This window comes from Salmo trutta, chromosome 14 (genome assembly GCF_901001165.1).
Source record: "Salmo trutta chromosome 14, fSalTru1.1, whole genome shotgun sequence".
NCBI classification, from domain to species: Eukaryota; Metazoa; Chordata; class Actinopteri; order Salmoniformes; family Salmonidae; genus Salmo; species Salmo trutta.
Genome location: NC_042970.1, coordinates 75,619,942 through 75,640,497, shown reverse-complemented (window position 1 = coordinate 75,640,497; position 20,556 = coordinate 75,619,942). Strand labels below are relative to the sequence as shown.

General features: G+C 46.4%; 1 pseudogene; it reads right to left on the bottom strand.

Moving 5' to 3' along the window:
* LOC115147876 (voltage-dependent P/Q-type calcium channel subunit alpha-1A-like) overlaps positions 1-13,967 on the bottom strand; it is a 184,189-nt pseudogene extending 170,222 nt beyond the window's left edge.
* Positions 13,968-20,556: the final 6,589 nt, after the last annotated feature.

The window sequence follows — 20,556 nt, the reverse complement described above, 5'->3', positions numbered from 1 at the left end:
ATTCCACCCACCTCCCTCTGTCCCTCTGTTGCCCTTTATCTCTGCATCTCTCATTCCACCCACCTCCCTCTGTCCCTCTGTTGCCCTTTATCTCTGCATCTGTCATTCCACCAACCTCCCTCTGTTCCTCTTTATCTCTGCATCTCTCATTCCACCAACCTCCCTCTGTGACTCGGTATCTTTCAATCCACCAATCTCCCTCTGTGACTCTTTCTCTCTCCATCTCTCATTCCACCAACCTCCCTCTGTGACTCTTTCTTTCTCCATCTCTCATTATACAAACCTCCCTCTGTGACTCTTTCTTTCTCCATCTCTCATTATACAAACCTCCCTCTGTGACTCTTTCTCTCTCCATCTCTCATTACACTAACCTCCCTCTGTCCCTCTGTTGCTCTTTATCTCTCCATCTCTCATTCCACCAACCTCCCTCTGTCCCTCTGTTGCTCTTTATCTCTGTATCTCTCATTCCACCAACCTCCCTCTGTCCCTGTTGCTCTTTATCTCTCTGTCTCTCACTCCACCAACCTCCCTCTGTGACTTTCTCTTTTCCCCTCCTCTATTCAACCTCCTGTATCGCTTTCACTACTCCTCTCTTCACCCCAGTACCTCCCTCTGCCTCTCTTTCACACTCTCTTCTCTTGGGTCCCTCCCTTTTCTTTCTCTCTCTCTCTCTTTCTGTACACCCTTCCTTCTGACTCTCTTTTGCTTTCTCTTCTCCTGTCCCTCCCTCTGCATCTCTTTCACTATGCCTCTCTCTCCTTCTTCTCCTGTCCCTCCCTCTGCATCTCTTTCACTATGCCTCTCTCTCCTTCTTCTCCTGTCCCTCCCTCTGCATCTCTTTCACTATGCCTCTCTCTCCTTCTTCTCCTGTCCCTCCCTCTGCATCTCTTTCACTATGCCTCTCTCTCCTTCTTCTCCTGTCCCTCCCTCTGCATCTCTTTCACTATGCCTCTCTCTCCTTCTCTCCTGTCCCTCCCTCTGCATCTCTTTCACTATGCCTCTCTCTCCTTCTTCTCCTGTCCCTCCCTCTGCATCTCTTTCACTATGCCTCTCTCTCCTTCCTCTTCTCCTGTCCCTCCCTCTGCATCTCTTTCACTATGCCTCTCTCTCCTTCTTCTCCTGTCCCTCCCTCTGCATCTCTTTCACTATGCCTCTCTCTCCTTTCTCTTCTCTTGTCCCTCCCTCTGCATCTCTTTCACTATGCCTCTCTCTCCTTCTTCTCCTGTCCCTCCCTCTGCATCTCTTTCACTATGCCTCTCTCTCCTTTCTCTTCTCCTGTCCCTCCCTCTGCATCTCTTTCACTATGCCTCTCTCTCCTTCTTCTCCTGTCCCTCCCTCTGCATCTCTTTCACTATGCCTCTCTCTCCTTTCTCTTCTCTTGTCCCTCCCTCTGCATCTCTTTCACTATGCCTCTCTCTCCTTCCTCTTCTCCTGTCCCTCCCTCTGCATCTCTTTCACTATGCCTCTCTCTCCTTTCTCTTCTCCTGTCCCTCCCTCTGCATCTCTTTCACTATGCCTCTCTCTCCTTCCTCTTCTCCTGTCCCTCCCTCTGCATCTCTTTCACTATGCCTCTCTCTCCTTCTTCTCCTGTCCCTCCCTCTGCATCTCTTTCACTATGCCTCTCTCTCCTTCTTCTTCTCCTGTCCCTCCCTCTGCATCTCTCTTTCACTATGCCTCTCTCTCCTTCTTCTTCTCCTGTCCCTCCCTCTGCATCTCTTTCACTATGCCTCTCTCTCCTTCTTCTCCTGTCCCTCCCTCTGCATCTCTTTCACTATGCCTCTCTCTCCTTTCTCTTCTCTTGTCCCTCCCTCTGCATCTCTTTCACTATGCCTCTCTCTCCTTCTTCTCCTGTCCCTCCCTCTGCATCTCTCTTTTACTATGCCTCTCTCTCCTTTCTCTTCTCCTGTCCCTCCCTCTGCATCTCTTTCACTATGCCTCTCTCTCCTTCTTCTCCTGTCCCTCCCTCTGCATCTCTTTCACTATGCCTCTCTCTCCTTTCTCTTCTCCTGTCCCTCCCTCTGCATCTCTTTCACTATGCCTCTCTCTCCTTCTTCTCCTGTCCCTCCCTCTGCATCTCTTTCACTATGCCTCTCTCTCCTTTCTCTTCTCCTGTCCCTCCCTCTGCATCTCTTTCACTATGCCTCTCTCTCCTTCTTCTCCTGTCCCTCCCTCTGCATCTCTTTCACTATGCCTCTCTCTCCTTCTTCTCCTGTCCCTCCCTCTGCATCTCTTTTACTATGCCTCTCTCTCCTTTCTCTTCCTCTGCCCCCCACTCTCCTCTTCCCTCATTCTCTCGCTCGTCCTTTCTTCTGCCCATGTCTTTGTAGCCTCCCTCTCTCCTCTGTTCTAGACCCACATCCAGCAGGCGTCTTTAGGCACCCATTTTAATATTCTCTCTTTCCTTTTATGTGAGAGGAGAACCATGCAGAACACACACACACACACACACACACACACACACACACACACACACACACACACACACACACACACACACACACACACACACACACACACACACACACACACACACACACACACACACACACACACACAGCACTGCTATACTCAGTGTGTGGACTGCTACAGTGCTCAGAGGTTTCATCATCAGTAATTACAGTCTATAAGGAGAGAGTTCAGATCTGTACAATTACTATGTAGACCTAATCAGGACACTCACACATTTGCAGGTGCGGACTCACTCACACACGCACGCACACACAAACACATGGCTCAAACGCATATGGAACGTACGCACGCAAGTGCACACACCACACACACACACACACACACACACACACCCCTTCAGAAAGAGACAGAAAGTAAGAGGGAGATTGCCCCAGCTCTCCCGTCTATCCTCCCTGGGGAATCCCACACAGCAGGCAGGTCACCCACAGCTCCACACAGTAAGGACAACAGCAGCATGTTCCACCACAGACAGACAGAGCCACAACCCTGGAGCTTTACTACAACGATCAAACAGCTACTGTTAGAAACTGTCTGGTTCCAGCCCTGAATGCTCATTGGCTGAAAGCCGTGGTATATCACGGTTATGACAAAACATGTATTTTTACTGCTCTAATTATGTTGTTAACCCGTTTATAAAGCAATAAGGCACCTCTGGGGTTTGTAATATATGACCAATATACCACGGCCAATATACTCTGCATTGCGTGGTGCATAAGAACAGCCCTTAGCCGTGGTATATTGGCCATATACCACACCTCCTCTGGCCTTGTTGTTTAATTATACAATGTCTACACTATCTACCACTTCTGGACATTTCTCCTCTCTGTCCCCTCTTCTGTCACCGAGGCCCTCAGGAGGCAAAAATACACTGATTTCAAGCTCCAGCTTGTCCCTGGGAAGAAGACAGTGAGAGACAGAGAGATGGAGGTAGCATCACGTGAGACAGTGTGTTCGTGATTGCACACTGAAGCGTGAATGACCCAAATGGTGAATCTTTCTGAACAGTGCCAGGCAGTGGGCTGACCGCACCGTGTGTGTGTGGTGTGTGTGTGTCTCTATGTGTGTGTGTGTGTGTCTCTATGTGTGTGTGGGTGTGGTGTGTGTGGTGTGTGGTGTGTGTGTGTCTCTATGTGTGTGTGTGTGTGTGTGTGTGTGTGTGTGTGTGTGTGGTGTGTGTGTGTGTGTGTGTCTCTATGTGTGTGTGTGTGTGTGTGTGTGTGTGTGTGTGTGTGTGTGTGTGTGTGTGTGTGTGTGTGTGGTGTGTGTGTGTGTGTGGTGTGTGTGGTGTGTGGTGTGTGTGTGTGTGTGGTGTGTGTGGTGTGTGTGGTGTGTGGTGTGTGGTGTGTGTGGTGTGTGTGTGTGTGGTGTGTGTGTGCCTCCCTGAGGTAATTGATCGTGCTGAACAGGTGTTACTGTATCACCTGCCGCACGTGTACACACCAGGTTCTCTGTCAGCTGTGACTGATCTGTGCTCTACACCAGACGGACGAGACTCAGACACCATCTTCATGGGCCACAGGCAGACACCAGGTTCTCTGTCAGCTGTGACTGATCTGTGCTCTACACCAGACGGACGAGACTCAGACACCATCTTCACGGGCCACAGGCAGACACCAGGTTCTCTGTCAGCTGTGACTGATCTGTGCTCTACACCAGACGGACGAGACTCAGACACCATCTTCACGGGCCACAGGCAGACACCAGGTTCTCTGTCAGCTGTGACTGATCTGTGCTCTACACCAGACGGACGAGAATCAGACACCATCTTCATGGGCCACAGGCAGACACCAGGTTCTCTGTCAGCTGTGACTGATCTGTGCTCTACACCAGACGGACGAGACTCAGACACCATCTTCATGGGCCACAGGCAGACACCAGGGTGCGTGTGTGTTGTACATATTCATTTGCATAACAATCATCTCCATAGTGTCTGAAAAAAGTGGCGATTGATTGAATCACTCGTCTTGATTGATCAGTGTTCAAGTCCACACACACACTTGAATTGTAGCGCGATTAATGACCGAACACCATGCATCAGTGTCTATGTCTGCTCTTTCTAGCTATCTCTCTCTTTCCCCTCCCGCATTCCCACTATCTCTCTCTTTCCCCTCCCTGTCTCTCTCTCTCCATCTCTCTCTGACACCATCTGTTCCTCTCTCTAGTCGTCTGTGTGGTTTTCACACGTCCTGGGTGTGTTTTGGCCACATTCACTTTCATCATGTGAGACAAAAAGAGAGGAAGATGGAGAGGGGGGGGGGAAGAGGGGGGGGGGAAGAGGGGAAGTGGAGGAAGGAGATAGATAGAAAGAGACAAGGGAGAGAGCAAAAGAGAGAGACAGATGAGGGAGGGAGATGACAGGGAGGGAGGTGGGGGTGGATAGGAGGGTTGTCAAAAAGTTGCGTGTCGGGAGAATGTTTAGCATTTTAGCTAACCCTAACCCTTTTCCTAACCTGCTAAATAAATGTCCTAACCTTCTGAGTAAGTTCTCCTGACCTGCTAAATAAATGTCCTAACATTCTGAGTAAGTTCTCCTGACCTGCTAAATAAATGTCCTAACCTTCTGAGTAAGTTCTCCTGACCGGCTAAATAAATGTCCTAACCTTCTGAGTAAGTTCTCCTGACCTGCTAAATAAATGTCCTAACATTCTGAGTAAGTTCTCCTGACCTGCTAAATAAATGTCCTAACCTTCTGAGTAAGTTCTCCTGACCTGCTAAATAAATGTCCTAACCTTCTGAGTAAGTTCTCCTGACCTGCTAAATAAATGTCCTAACATTCTGAGTAAGTTCTCCTGACCTGCTAAATAAATGTCCTAACCTTCTGAGTAAGTTCTCCTGACCTGCTAAATAAATGTCCTAACCTTCTGAGTAAGTTCTCCTGACCTGCTAAATAAATGTCCTAACCTTCTGAGTAAGTTCTCCTGACCTGCTAAATAAATGTCCTAACATTCTGAGTAAGTTCTCCTGACCTGCTAAATAAATGTCCTAACCTTCTGAGTAAGTTCTCCTGACCTGTTAAATAAATGTCCTAACCTTCTGAGTAAGTTCTCCTGACCTGCTAAATAAATGTCCTAACATTCTGAGTAAGTTCTCCTGACCTGCTAAATAAATGTCCTAACCTTCTGAGTAAGTTCTCCTGACCTGCTAAATAAATGTCCTAACATTCTGAGTAAGTTCTCCTGACCTGCTAAATAAATGTCCTAACATTCTGAGTAAGTTCTCCTGACCTGCTAAATAAATGTCCTAACCTTCTGAGTAAGTTCTCCTGACCTGCTAAGAAAAGGTAATTCTGACTGTAGCTGTATACCATCTAGTCAAAACCAGAGAGTTTTGGATGGTGCTTTAGCCCCCGTTTGCTGATATCAGCATTCTGCTCTGCACCCCTACCTCACCACACACACACACACACACACACACACACACACACACACACACACACACACACACACACACACACACACACACACACACACACACACACACACACACCCTAAGGCCTCTTGAACCACTGAACATGTAACAAATGTGTTACACACACATTAAACATATTCTAGTTGTGTGTGTGTGTAGTGAGGCCTACATGACGCCATGGGCCACTGTGAACGGTGCTTACAACGATGTGTCACACACCCACATTATCAATTAGATATAATCAGAATCTCCATCACCATCATCATCAGCACCCCCCTCCTCCTCCTCATAGTCCTCCTTCACACTATGTTCATCCTCATCCTCCCCGTAGGCCTACAGTACACCACCCTCCTGGATGATTCCTGTGTAACTAAGCTATATATCAACTCCTTAAACATAACTAGATCTACTGATCTGGTATTAATACAGTAATTAACACCAAGCTAAAATAGTGTCAGTTGTAGACCCCCAACCACCCAAACCCAGTACCAACCACCCAACCACCCAAACCCAGATCCAACCACCCAACCCCAGATCCAACCCCCAACCACCCAAACCCAGTTCCAACCACCCAACCACCCAAACCCAGATCCAACCCCCAACCACCCAAACCCAGTACCAACCCCCAACCACCCAAACCCAGTTCCAACCACCCCAACCACCCAAACCCAGATCCAACCCCCAACCACCCAAACCCAGTTCCAACCACCCCAACCACCCAAACCCAGTTCCAACCACCCCAACCACCCAAACCCAGTTCCAACCACCCCAACCACCCAAACCCAGATCCAACCCCCAACCACCCAAACCCAGATCCAACCCCCAACCACCCAAAACCAGATCCAACCACCCCAACCACCCAAACCCAGATCCAACCCCCCAACCACCCAAAACCAGCTCCAACCACCCAACCACCCAAACCCAGATCCAACCCCCCAAACCCAGATCCAACCCCCCAACCACCTAAACCCAGCTCCAACCACCCAACCACCCAAACCCAGATCCAACCCCCCCAACCACCCAAACCCAGTTCCAACCACCCAAACCCAGATCCAACCCCCAACCACCCAAACCCAGTTCCAACCACCCAACCACCCAAACCCAGTTCCAACCACCCAACCACCTAAACCCAGCTCCAACCAACCACCCAACCACCCAACCACCCAAACCCAGATCCAACCCCCCAACCACCCAAACCCAGTTCCAACCACCCCAACCACCCAAACCCAGTTCCAACCACCCCAACCACCCAAACCCAGATCCAACCCCCAACCACCCAAACCCAGTACCAACCCCCAACCACCCAAACCCAGTTCCAACCACCCCAACCACCCAAACCCAGATCCAACCCCCAACCACCCAAACCCAGTTCCAACCACCCCAACCACCCAAACCCAGTTCCAACCACCCCAACCACCCAAACCCAGTTCCAACCACCCCAACCACCCAAACCCAGATCCAACCCCCAACCACCCAAACCCAGATCCAACCCCCAACCACCCAAAACCAGATCCAACCACCCCAACCACCCAAACCCAGATCCAACCCCCCAACCACCCAAAACCAGCTCCAACCACCCAACCACCCAAACCCAGATCCAACCCCCCAAACCCAGATCCAACCCCCCAACCACCTAAACCCAGCTCCAACCACCCAACCACCCAAACCCAGTTCCAACCCCCCAACCACCCAAACCCAGTTCCAACCACCCCAACCACCCAAACCCAGATCCAACCCCCAACCACCCAAACCCAGTTCCAACCACCCAACCACCCAAACCCAGTTCCAACCACCCAACCACATAAACCCAGCTCCAACCAACCACCCAACCACCCAAACCCAGATCCAACCCCCCAACCACCCAAACCCAGTTCCAACCACCCCAACCACCCAAACCCAGATCCAACCCCCAACCACCCAAACCCAGTTCCAACCACCCAACCACCTAAACCCAGTTCCAAGCACCCAACCACCCAAACCCAGTTCCAACCACCCAACCACCCAAACCCAGTTCCAACCACTCAACCACCCAAACCCAGATCCAACCACCCAACCACCCAAACCCAGTTCCAACCACCCAACCCCAGTTCCAACCACCCAAACACAGATCCAACCACCCAAACCCAGTTCCAACCACCCAACCACCCAAACCCAGTTCCAACCACCCAAACCCAGATCCAACCACCCAAACCCAGTTCCAACCACCCAAACCAGATCCAACCACCTAAACCCAGTTCCAACCACCCAACCACCCAAACCCAGATCCAACCACCCAACCACCCAAACCCAGTTCCAACCACCCAAACCCAGTTCCAACCACCCAACCACCCAAACCCAGTTCCAACCACCCAAACCCAGATCCAACCACCCAAACCAAGTTCCAACCACCCAAACCCAGTTCCAGGTGACGTCTTATTCATTTCATTGACGTATATTATCATTCATCAATTCATATCACAACTCTGCATGGTCCAACCAACCCACCACATACCATATCATAGACCTGGATGTACCTCACAACACATACCATATCATAGACCTGGAAGTACCTCACAACACATAACATATCATAGACCTGGATGTACCACACAACACATAACATATCATAGACCTGGATGTACCTCACAACACATAACATATCATAGACCTGGATGTACCTCACAACACATAACATATCATAGACCTGGATGTACCACAACACATAACATATCATAGACCTGGATGTACCTCACAACACATACCATATCATAGACCTGGATGTACCTCACAACACATACCATATCATAGACCTGGAAGTACCTCAAAACACATAACATATCATAGACCTGGATGTACCTCACAACACATAACATATCATAGACCTAGATGTACCACACAACACATAACATATCATAGACCTGGATGTACCACAACACATAACATATCATAGACCTGGAAGTACCACACCACATAACATATCATAGACCTGGATGTACCTCAACACATAACATATCATAGACCTGGATGTACCTCACACCACATAGCATATCATAGACCTGGATGTACCTCACAACACATAACATATCATAGACCTGGAGGTACCACACCACATAACATATCATAGACCTGGATGTACCACAACACATAACATTTCATAGACCTGGATGTACCACAACACATAACATATCATAGACATGGATGTACCTCAACACATAACATATCATAGACCTGGATGTACCTCAACACATAACATATCATAGACCTGGATGTCCCACAACACATACCATATCATAGACCTGGAAGTTCCACAACACATAACATATCATAGACCTGGATGTCACACAACACATAACATATCATAGACCTGGATGTCACAAAACACATAACATATCATAGACCTGGATGTACCTCAACACATAACATATCATAGACCTGGATGTACCTCACACCACATAACATATCATAGACCTGGATGTACCATACACCACATAACCCAACAGTACAGTATCTTAGGTCCAATTGGACTGCTGTATATGACATTATACCGTTGTATTAACCCTAGCCCTATGGCCCAACCAACCAACACACCACACATAGGCCTAACACCACAACACATAGGCCTAACACCACACCACACATAGGCCTAACAGCACAACACATAGGCCTAACACCACAACACATAGGCCTAACTAGAGGTCGACCAATTAATCGGAATGGCCGATTAATTAGGGCCGATTTCAAGTTTTCATAACAATCGGTAATCGGTATTTTTGGCCACCAAGTTTTTTTTTTTACACCTTTATTTAACTAGGCAAGTCAGATTAAGAACACATTCTTATTTTCAATGACGGCCTAGGAACGGGGATTAACTGCCTTGTTCAGAGGGGATTCGGGGATTCGTTTTTGCAACCTTCCAGTTACTAGTCCAACGCTCTAACCACCTGCCTTACATTGCACTCCACGAGGAGCCTGCATGGCAGGCTGACTACCTGTTACGCGAGGGCAGCAAGAAGCCAAGGTAAGTTGCTAGCTAGCATTAAACTTATCTTATAAAAAATGATCAATCTTAACATAATCACTAGTTAACTACACATGGTTGATGATATTACTAGTTTATCTAACGTGTCCTGCGTTGCATATAATCGATGCTGTGCCTGTTCATTTCTCATCGAATCACAGCCTACTTTGACAAACGGGTGATGATTTAACAAGCTCATTTGAGAAAAAAGCACTGTCGTTGCACCAACGTACCTAACCATAAACATCAATGCCTTCCTTTAAAATCAATACACAAGTATATATTTTTAAACCTGCATATTTAGTTAATATTGCCTGCTAACATGAATTTGTGTCACTTCTCTTGCGTTCCGTGCAAGCAGTCAGGGTATATACAGCAGTTTGGGCCGCCTGGCTCATTGCGAACTGTGTGAAGTCCATTTATTCCTAACAAAGGCCGTAATTAATTTGCCAGAATTGTACATAATTATGACATAACAATGAAGGTTGTGCAATGTAACAGGAATATTTAGACTTAGGGATGCCACCCGTTAGATAAAATACAGAACGGTTCTGTATTTCACTGAAAGAATAAACGTTTTGTTTTCAAGATGATAGTTTCCGGATTCGACCATATTAATGACCAAAGGCTCGTATTTCTGTGTGTTATTATGTTATAATTAAGTCTATGATTTGATATTTGATAGAGCAGTCTGACTGAGCGATGGTAGGCAGCAGCAGGCTCGTAAGCATTCATTCAAACAGCACCTTCGTGCGTTTTGCCAGCAGCTCTTCGCAATTCTTCAAGCATTGCTCTGTTTATGACTTCAAGCCTATCAACCCCCGAGATTAAGCTGGTGTAACCGATGTGAAATGGCTAGCTAGTTAGCGGGTGCGCGCTAATAGCGTTTCAAACGTCACTCGCTCTGAGACTTGGGAGTGGTTGTTCCCCTTGCTCTACATGGGTAACGCTGCTTCGAGGGTGGCTGTTGTCGATGTGTTCCTGGTTCGAGCTCAGGTTGGAGCGAGGAGAGGGACGGAAGCTATACTGTTACACTGGCAATACTAAAGTGCCTATAAGAACATCCAATAGTCAAAGGTATATGAAATACAAATGGTATAGAGAGAAATAGTCCTATAATAACTACAACCTAAAACTTCTTACCTGGGAATATTGAAGACTCATGTTAAAAGGAACCACCAGCTTTCATATGTTCTAATGTTCTGAGCAAGGAACTTAAACATTAGCTTTCTTACATGGCACATATTGCACTTTTACTTTCTTCTCCAACACTTTGTTTTTGCATTATTTAAACCAAATTGAACATGTTTCATTATTTATTTGAGGCTAAATTGATAGTATTGATGTATTATATTAAGTTAAAATAAGTGTTCATTCGGTATTGTTGTAATTGTCATTATTACAAATAAATAAATAAAAAAAATCGTCCGATTAATCGGGATCAGCTTTTTTTGGTCCTCCAATAATCGGTATCGGCGGTGAAAAATCATAATCGGTCGAACTCTAGGCCTAACACCACAACACATAGGCCTAACACCACACCATAACACATAGGCCTAACACCACACCACACATAGGCCTAACACCACACCACACATAGGCCTAACACCACACCGCACATAGGCGTAACACCACAACACATAGGCCTAACACCACAACACATAGGCCTAACACCACACCACAACACATAGGCCTAACACCACACCACACATAGGCCTAACACCACACCACACATAGGCCTAACACCACAACACATAGGCCTAACACCACCACACATAGGCCTAACACCACAACACATAGGCCTAACACCACCACACATAGGCCTAACACCACCACACATAGGCCTAACACCACAACACATAGGCCTAACACCACCACACATAGGCCTAACACCACACCACAACACATAGGCCTAACACCACCACACATAGGCCTAACACCACCACACATAGGCCTAACACCACACCACAACACATTGGCCTAACACCACCACACATAGGCCTAACACCACCACACATAGGCCTAACACCACAACACATAGGCCTAACACCTCAACACATAGGCCTAACACCACCACACATAGGCCTAACACCACAACACATAGGCCTAACACCACAACACATAGGCCTAACACCACACCACCACACGTAGGCCTAACACCACACCACAACACATAGGCCTAACACCACAACACATAGGCCTAACACCACAACACATAGGCCTAACACCACAACACATAGGCCTAACACCACAACACATAGGCCTAACACACAACCCCACACAACACAACACATAGGCCTAACACACAACCCCACACAACACACACTTATACAGTACCTTAAATCCATTCGATCTGATATGATAATTCACCATTAGGTTATAAAAGGATATGGCCATTCAGTAATCTTTTTGGCAGCTTTTCTCACAAAGTTGTCCTCACTGAAGATGAAGAGAGAGCGGTTGAGTGTAAAGCAGCTTTGTCGGACCGGGATTGGGTTGTACAGAGCCATAGTCCGGGCCCGCTGGGCCATCGACTGCTTGTACACACGCTGGCCCCCCGGGGGTCCGCCTTGCCGGCTCCCGCCGCGGCCAGGGGCCCCCAGAGGACCGGCATTGCCACCGCCTCCACTTCCACCTCCGCCACCTCCTCGGTTCGGCACCTCGTCACCGAAGCGTGCCATTCTGTAGGGAGTGGGGAGACCAGACGGTGATCGTTAAGAAGGAACCAGAGAGGATAGTCACAGTGATCGTTCCACATTACACCCCATCGATCTCCGGAGGAAACACACATGCAGAACCTATAAGTGGCAGTGGGTCTTTCTGTCGCTCTGTCTGTCTGTTAGTCTATAGGTCTACAATACTCTCTCACTCTAGCAGGTCTTCACGGCCAAGACACCTCCATTGGAGAGAGCGGAAAAAAAGAGCTGAGGAGAGGAGAGAGAGCTAGAGCGCAGAGGAGAGCTGAGGAGAGAGTAAACGGTGGCTTCACTTCTCTCGCTGTGTGTGTTTAGAGTGGAAATGGAGAACGAGTGGGTGATGTGGGAGAGAGAGAGGTGGTGGGGTGGTTTGTTGTACCAGGCGAGAGCAGTTCGTGGTTAAAAATCGCTATTTTAGCCTATTGATGATGTAAGAAGGTATTCCCAAAATGAATTGCAAAAATGTCAATGTCTTTTTTTATCTCATTGAAAAAGGAGGATGGCATCCTTGATTTTTTTCATTGGAGGTGGACAGAATCCTGATGCAAATACGGTGGTACATTTCACTAGGTATACAAATCGATTAATTTAGCCCTAATCCTATGCGATAATAAGCTATGGATGACAGCAAGGTGATGAATTAAATCTAACAATCATTTCTAAATAACTAGCCTACATTATATATATACTGCGTCTTTTCCTCCAGTAGTTCAGCTTGAGAGGATCTGCAGTTGTCCTCGTTGGAGATAAAAATAGCCGAGAATAGAAAACGGGCGAAAATCCTTAATAATTAATAATTTTCAGTACCATCCGCAATGTTTGATAGCCTATAGTAGAGACGAGCAATAGCCAAATCCAGCCTTACGCCTCCTCTATGTTGGCTTATCCTCAAATGACGACGATAGGGCTTTCCTAAAACCTAACCCTAAGTCACATTTGTTGATATTTAGTGATTTTAGTTTTTTTCTCTCTCTCAAAGCAAGAAGCCGTGGTGCTCAGGTTGGGGCGTGAGCGAGAGAGCATGCGTTTGGAGATGTTGAAAATACAGTCTATAGTCTATGAAAACAGGCTGTCCCGAGTCTTGGTCTTCCCTTTCTCTCCTTTACATAAAAAGAGGGGGAAGGGAGGGAGGAGAAAAGAGAAAAATCTATGCCACGGTAATCATCTATATTCCAAGGTTCGGAGAAGAATCCGAATGGGCGAATAGAATCCTAAAATGGATGAGGTGAAAACGGCCGTGAGAAGAAGTGGCATCATCAATTCTGTGCAGGAGACGTCGACCGACAGCTAGAGCAGCTGAAGCGCGATCAGTTGGACTCTCACTCTAGTAGCAGCTCGTGTCTTCTCCGCCACCAGGCGAGGCGCGGGCGCAGCCAAGGTACCGCTTTCCCTCCATCACCCCCCCCCCAAGCTCGACGCTCCCCCAAACCAAAAACCAAAGCCCCCGTTGCCCGCCGGTACGGTATGCTTTTCTTTTTCTTTTCACCTCGCCCTCGGGGGAAACGTTCTGTCACTCGCGGTAACGTTCGGTCCGGAGGCTATATCGTCTTGGAGATCTGCATGCCTTGGAGACCGAAAAATCCGGGGAGCTTGAGCGAGTGCGTGTGAGAGAGTGAGTCAGTGAGAGAGATAGAGAGAGGGAGGGAGAGAGGGAGTGAGTCAGTGAGAGAGAGAGCTTGCTTTCCTTCTATGCGATCAGCTGGCAGGTTGAGCTAGAGTAGGGCATCTGATCAATTTAATGCTACCAGAGCGCCGTCCTCAAATCTCTGGCCAAGCTTTGCAGCAGCACATGATGTGCCTCGAGCCACCCGCCCCGATTCACTTATCCGTTATCCGGTACCTCTCCGGTAACTATCCAAGCAGCAAGATGGAGAAGCAAGCTGCTCATGGCTCTTCCCTCTGGCTCTGGCTCTACACGACGCCAAGTGTCAAAAGCACCAGCACCACAAACCGTACCCAGTCCAATTTGCCCTTTTCGCTATTTACACATACTGTAATGCGATGGAGAGAGAGAGAGAGAGAGAGAGAGAGAAACTCGGTTAAACCACAGGGTATTGGGGTATATATTGGGTGTATTAGGCTACATACAGGATATTGGAGTATATATTGGGTGTATTTGGCTACATACAGGATATTGGGGTATATTATTGTGGTATATATTAGGTGTATTAGGCTACATATGGGGTATTGGGGTATATATTAGGTGTATTAGACTACATACAGGGTATTGGGGTATATATTAGGCTACAGATGGGGTATTGGGGTATATATTGGGGGTATATATTAGGTGTATTAGGCTACATATGGGGTATTGGGGTATATATTAGGTGTATTCGGCTACATACAGGGTATTGGGGTATATATTAGGCTACAGACGGGGTATTGGGGTATATATTGGGGGTATATATTAGGTGTATTAGGCTACATATGGGGTATTGGGGTATATATTAGGTGTATTCGGCTACATACGGGGTATTGGGGTATATATTAGGCTACAGACGGGGTATTGGGGTATATATTGGGGTATATATTAGGTGTATTTGGCTACATACAGGATATTGGGGTATATATTAGGTGTATTCGGCTACATACAGGGTATTGGGGTACATATTAGGCTACAGATGGGGTATTGGGGTATATATTGGGTTATATATTAGGTGTATTAGGCTACATATGGGATATTGGGGTATATATTGGGTTATATATTAGGTGTATTAGGCTACATATGGGATATAGGGGTATATATTGGGGTATATTTGGGTGTATTTGGCTACATACGAGATATTGGGGTATATTTTGGGTGTATTTGGCTACATACAGGATATTGGGGTATATTATTGTGGTATATATTGGGTGTATTCGGCTACATACTGTCACGTTCTGACCAGTAAAGGGGTCATTTGTTATTGTAGTTTGGTCAGGAAGTGGCAGGGGGGTATTTGTTTTATGTGGTTCGGGGTGTGTGTTTATGTAGAGGGGTGTTTGTTTAGAGTTTCCGGGGTTTTGGTCTATGTTCTACGTTAGTGTATTTCTATGTCTGATCTAGGGTGTTTAGTTCTATCTTTAGTTTATTGGGATTGGGCCTTCAATTGGAGACAGCTGTTTCTCGTTGCCTCTGATTGAAGGCCCTATATATAGGGGTGTGTTTGTTATGGGTATTGTGGGAGGATGTTTGTGCACTGCTATGTTTAGCCTGCATGACTGTTTAGCTGTTGTATAGTGTGCGTCATAAAATAAAGATGAGCATTCACGTACCTGCTGCATTTTGGTCCACTTCCTACAACAGCCGTTACACATACAGGATATTGGGGTATATATTGGGTGTATTCGGCTACATACAGGATATTGGGGTATATATTGGGTGTATTCGGCTACATACAGGATATTGGAGAATATATTGGGTGTATTCGGCTACATACAGGATATTGGGGTATATATTGGGTGTATTTGGCTACATACAGGATATTGGGGTATATTATTGTGGTATATATTGGGTTTATTCGGCTACATACAGGATATTGGGGTATATATTGGGTGTATTCAGCTACATACAGGATATTGGGGTATATATTGGGTGTATTCGGCTACATACAGGATATTGGGGTATATATATTGGGTGTATTTGGCTACATACAGGATATTGGGGTATATTATTGGGGTATATATTGGGTGTATTCAGCTACATACAGGATATTGGGGTATATATTGGGTGTATTCGGCTACATACAGGATATTGGGGTATATTATTGGGGTATATATTGGGTGTATTCAGCTACATACAGGATATTGGGGTATATATTGGGTGTATTCAGCTACATACAGGATATTGGGGTATATATTGGGTGTATTAGGCTACATACAGGATATTGGGGTATATTATTGGGGTATATATTGGGTGTATTCAGCAACATACAGGATATTGGGGTATATATTGGGGTATATATTGGGTGTATTCAGCAACATACAGGATATTGGGGTATATATTGGGTGTATTCGGCTACATACAGGATATTGGGGTATATTATTGGGGTATATATTGGGTGTATTCGGCTACATACAGGATATTGGGGTATATATTGGGTGTATTTGGCTACATACAGGATATTGGGGTATATTATTGGGGTATATATTGGGTGTATTCAGCTACATACAGGATATTGGGGTATATATTGGGTGTATTCGGCTACATACAGGATATTGGGGTATATTATTGGGGTATATATTGGGTGTATTCAGCTACATACAGGATATTGGGGTATATATTGGGTGTATTTGGCTACATACAGGATATTGGGGTATATTATTGGGGTATATATTGGGTGTATTCAGCTACATACAGGATATTGGGGTATATATTGGGTGTATTCGGCTACATACAGGATATTGGGGTATATTATTGGGGTATATATTGGGTGTATTCAGCTACATACAGGATATTGGGGTATATATTGGGTGTATTCGGCTACATACAGGATATTGGGGTATATTATTGGGGTATAGATTGGGTGTATTCAGCTACATACAGGATATTGGGGTATATATTGGGTGTATTCAGCTACATACAGGATATTGGGGTATATATTGGGTGTATTCGGCTACATACAGGATATTGGGGTATATTATTGGGGTATATATTGGGTGTATTCAGCTACATACAGGATATTGGGGTATATATTGGGTGTATTCGGCTACATACAGGATATTGGGGTATATATATTGAGGTTTATATAGGGTGTATTAGGCTACATACAGGGTATTGGGTATATATTGAGGTTTATATAGGGTGTATTAGGCTACATATGGGGTATTGGGGTATATATATATTGAGGTTTATATAGGGTGTATTAGGCTACATATGGGGTATTGGGGTATATATATTGAGGTTTATATAGGGTGTATTAGGCTACATCAACCCAAACTAATGTAATGTATAGCCTGTAGGTGTAGCTTAGTATCCTAATAGGCCTACTGTGAGTTATGGCTAATGTTGAGGGAGTACTGCAGCCTAGCTCTACTACCATCCTGTGACTGGTGAACAATAGTAGGCCTACTGTGAGTAATGGGTAATGTTGAGGGAGTACTGCAGCCTAGCTCTACTACCATCCTGTGACTGGTGAACAATAGTAGGCCTACTGTGAGTTATGGCTAATGTTGAGGGAGTACTGCAGCCTAGCTCTACTACCATCCTGTGACTGGTGAACAATAGTAGGCCTACTGTGAGTTATGGCTAATGTTGAGGGAGTACTGCAGCCTAGCTCTACTACCATCCTGTGACTGGTGAACAATAGTAGGCCTACTGTGAGTTATGGCTAATGTTGAGGGAGTACTGCAGCCTAGCTCTACTACCATCCTGTGACTGGTGAACAATAGTAGGCCTACTGTGAGTAATGGCTAATGTTGAGGGAGTACTGCAGCCTAGCTCTACTACCATCCTGTGACTGGTGAACAATAGTAGGCCTACTGTGAGTAATGGCTAATGTTGAGGGAGTACTGCAGCCTAGCTCTACTACCATCCTGTGACTGGTGAACAATAGTAGGCCTACTGTGAGTTATGGCTAATGTTGAGGGAGTACTGCAGCCTAGCTCTACTACCATCCTGTGACTGGTGAACAATAGTAGGCCTACTGTGAGTAATGGGTAATGTTGAGGGAGTACTGCAGCCTAGCTCTACTACCATCCTGTGACTGGTGAACAATAGTAGGCCTACTGTGAGTAATGGCTAATGTTGAGGGAGTACTGCAGCCTAGCTCTACTACCATCCTGTGACTGGTGAACAATAGTAGGCCTACTGTGAGTTATGGCTAATGTTGAGGGAGTACTGCAGCCTAGCTCTACTACCATCCTGTGACTGGTGAACAATAGTAGGCCTACTGTGAGTTATGGCTAATGTTGAGGGAGTACTGCAGCCTAGCTCTACTACCATCCTATGACTGGTGAACAATAGTAGGCCTACTGTGAGTAATGGCTAATGTTGAGGGAGTACTGCAGCCGAGCTCTACTACCATCCTGTGACTGGTGAACAACAGTAGGCCTACTGTGAGTTATGGCTAATGTTGAGGGAGTACTGCAGCCTAGCTCTACTACCATCCTGTGACTGGTGAACAATAGTAGGCCTACTGTGAGTTATGGCTAATGTTGAGGGAGTACTGCAGCCGAGCTCTACTACCATCCTGTGACTGGTGAACAATAGTAGGCCTACTGTGAGTTATGGCTAATGTTGAGGGAGTACTGCAGCCTAGCTCTACTACCATCCTGTGACTGGTGAACAACAGTAGGCCTACTGTGAGTTATGGCTAATGTTGAGGGAGTACTGCAGCCGAGCTCTACTACCATCCTGTGACTGGTGAACAATAGTAGGCCTACTGTGAGTAATGGGTAATGTTGAGGGAGTACTGCAGCCTAGCTCTACTACCATCCTGTGACTGGTGAACAATAGTAGGCCTACTGTGAGTTATGGCTAATGTTGAGGGAGTACTGCAGCCTAGCTCTACTACCATCCTGTGACTGGTGAACAATAGTAGGCCTACTGTGAGTTATGGCTAATGTTGAGGGAGTACTGCAGCCTAGCTCTACTACCATCCTGTGACTGGTGAACAATAGTAGGCCTACTGTGAGTAATGGCTAATGTTGAGGGAGTACTGCAGCCTAGCTCTACTACCATCCTGTGACTGGTGAACAATAGTAGGCCTACTGTGAGTTATGGCTAATGTCGAGGGAGTACTGCAGCCTAGCTCTACTACCATCCTGTGACTGGTGAACAATAGTAGGCCTACTGTGAGTAATGGGTAATGTCGAGGGAGTACTGCAGCCTAGCTCTACTACCATCCTGTGACTGGTGAACAATAGTAGGCCTACTGTGAGTTATGGCTAATGTTGAGGGAGTACTGCAGCCTAGCTCTACTACCATCCTGTGACTGGTGAACAATAGTAGGCCTACTGTGAGTAATGGCTAATGTTGAGGGAGTACTGCAGCCTAGCTCTACTACCATCCTGTGACTGGTGAACAATAGTAGGCCTACTGTGAGTAATGGCTAATGTTGAGGGAGTACTGCAGCCTAGCTCTACTACCATCCTGTGACTGGTGAACAATAGTAGGCCTACTGTGAGTTATGGCTAATGTTGAGGGAGTACTGCAGCCTAGCTCTACTACCATCCTGTGACTGGTGAACAATAGTAGGCCTACTGTGAGTTATGGCTAATGTTGAGGGAGTACTGCAGCCTAGCTCTATTACCATCCTGTGACTGGTGAACAATAGTAGGCCTACTGTGAGTTATGGCTAATGTTGAGGGAGTACTGCAGCCTAGCTCTACTACCATCTTGTGACTGGTGAACAATAGTAGGCCTACTGTGAGTAATGGGTAATGTTGAGGGAGTACTGCAGCCTAGCTCTACTACCATCCTGTGACTGGTGAACAATAGTAGGCCTACTGTGAGTAATGGGTAATGTTGAGGGAGTACTGCAGCCTAGCTCTACTACCATCCTGTGACTGGTGAACAATAGTAGGCCTACTGTGAGTTATGGCTAATGTTGAGGGAGTACTGCAGCCTAGCTCTACTACCATCCTGTGACTGGTGAACAATAGTAGGCCTACTGTGAGTTATGGCTAATGTTGAGGGAGTACTGCAGCCTAGCTCTACTACCATCCTGTGACTGGTGAACAATAGTAGCTTTATTTTGGTGGAGAAGCAAACCAGTTACTGTAGCCTAGTATACTGTATGTGTCAGTTTAAGAATTATGTAGAGTCTACAAGCATAGACTTAGTTATCCACGATTGCGCAGTTAGGTAAGGAAAGGGCCTACCTTTAATTTTTAGGACAATTTATGTGGGGCAGAGGCGTTCTCAGAAGATGTATTTTATTTTTATTTTACCGAACCCTCCACTCATCAGGACCGTCTGTCGGCCTGGCACGTGCATCTGAGAAGCTTCTGGAGGTGTATGCCCAGAGCTGCCGTTCGCAAGCTGTTTGCTCGTGCTAAATAAAC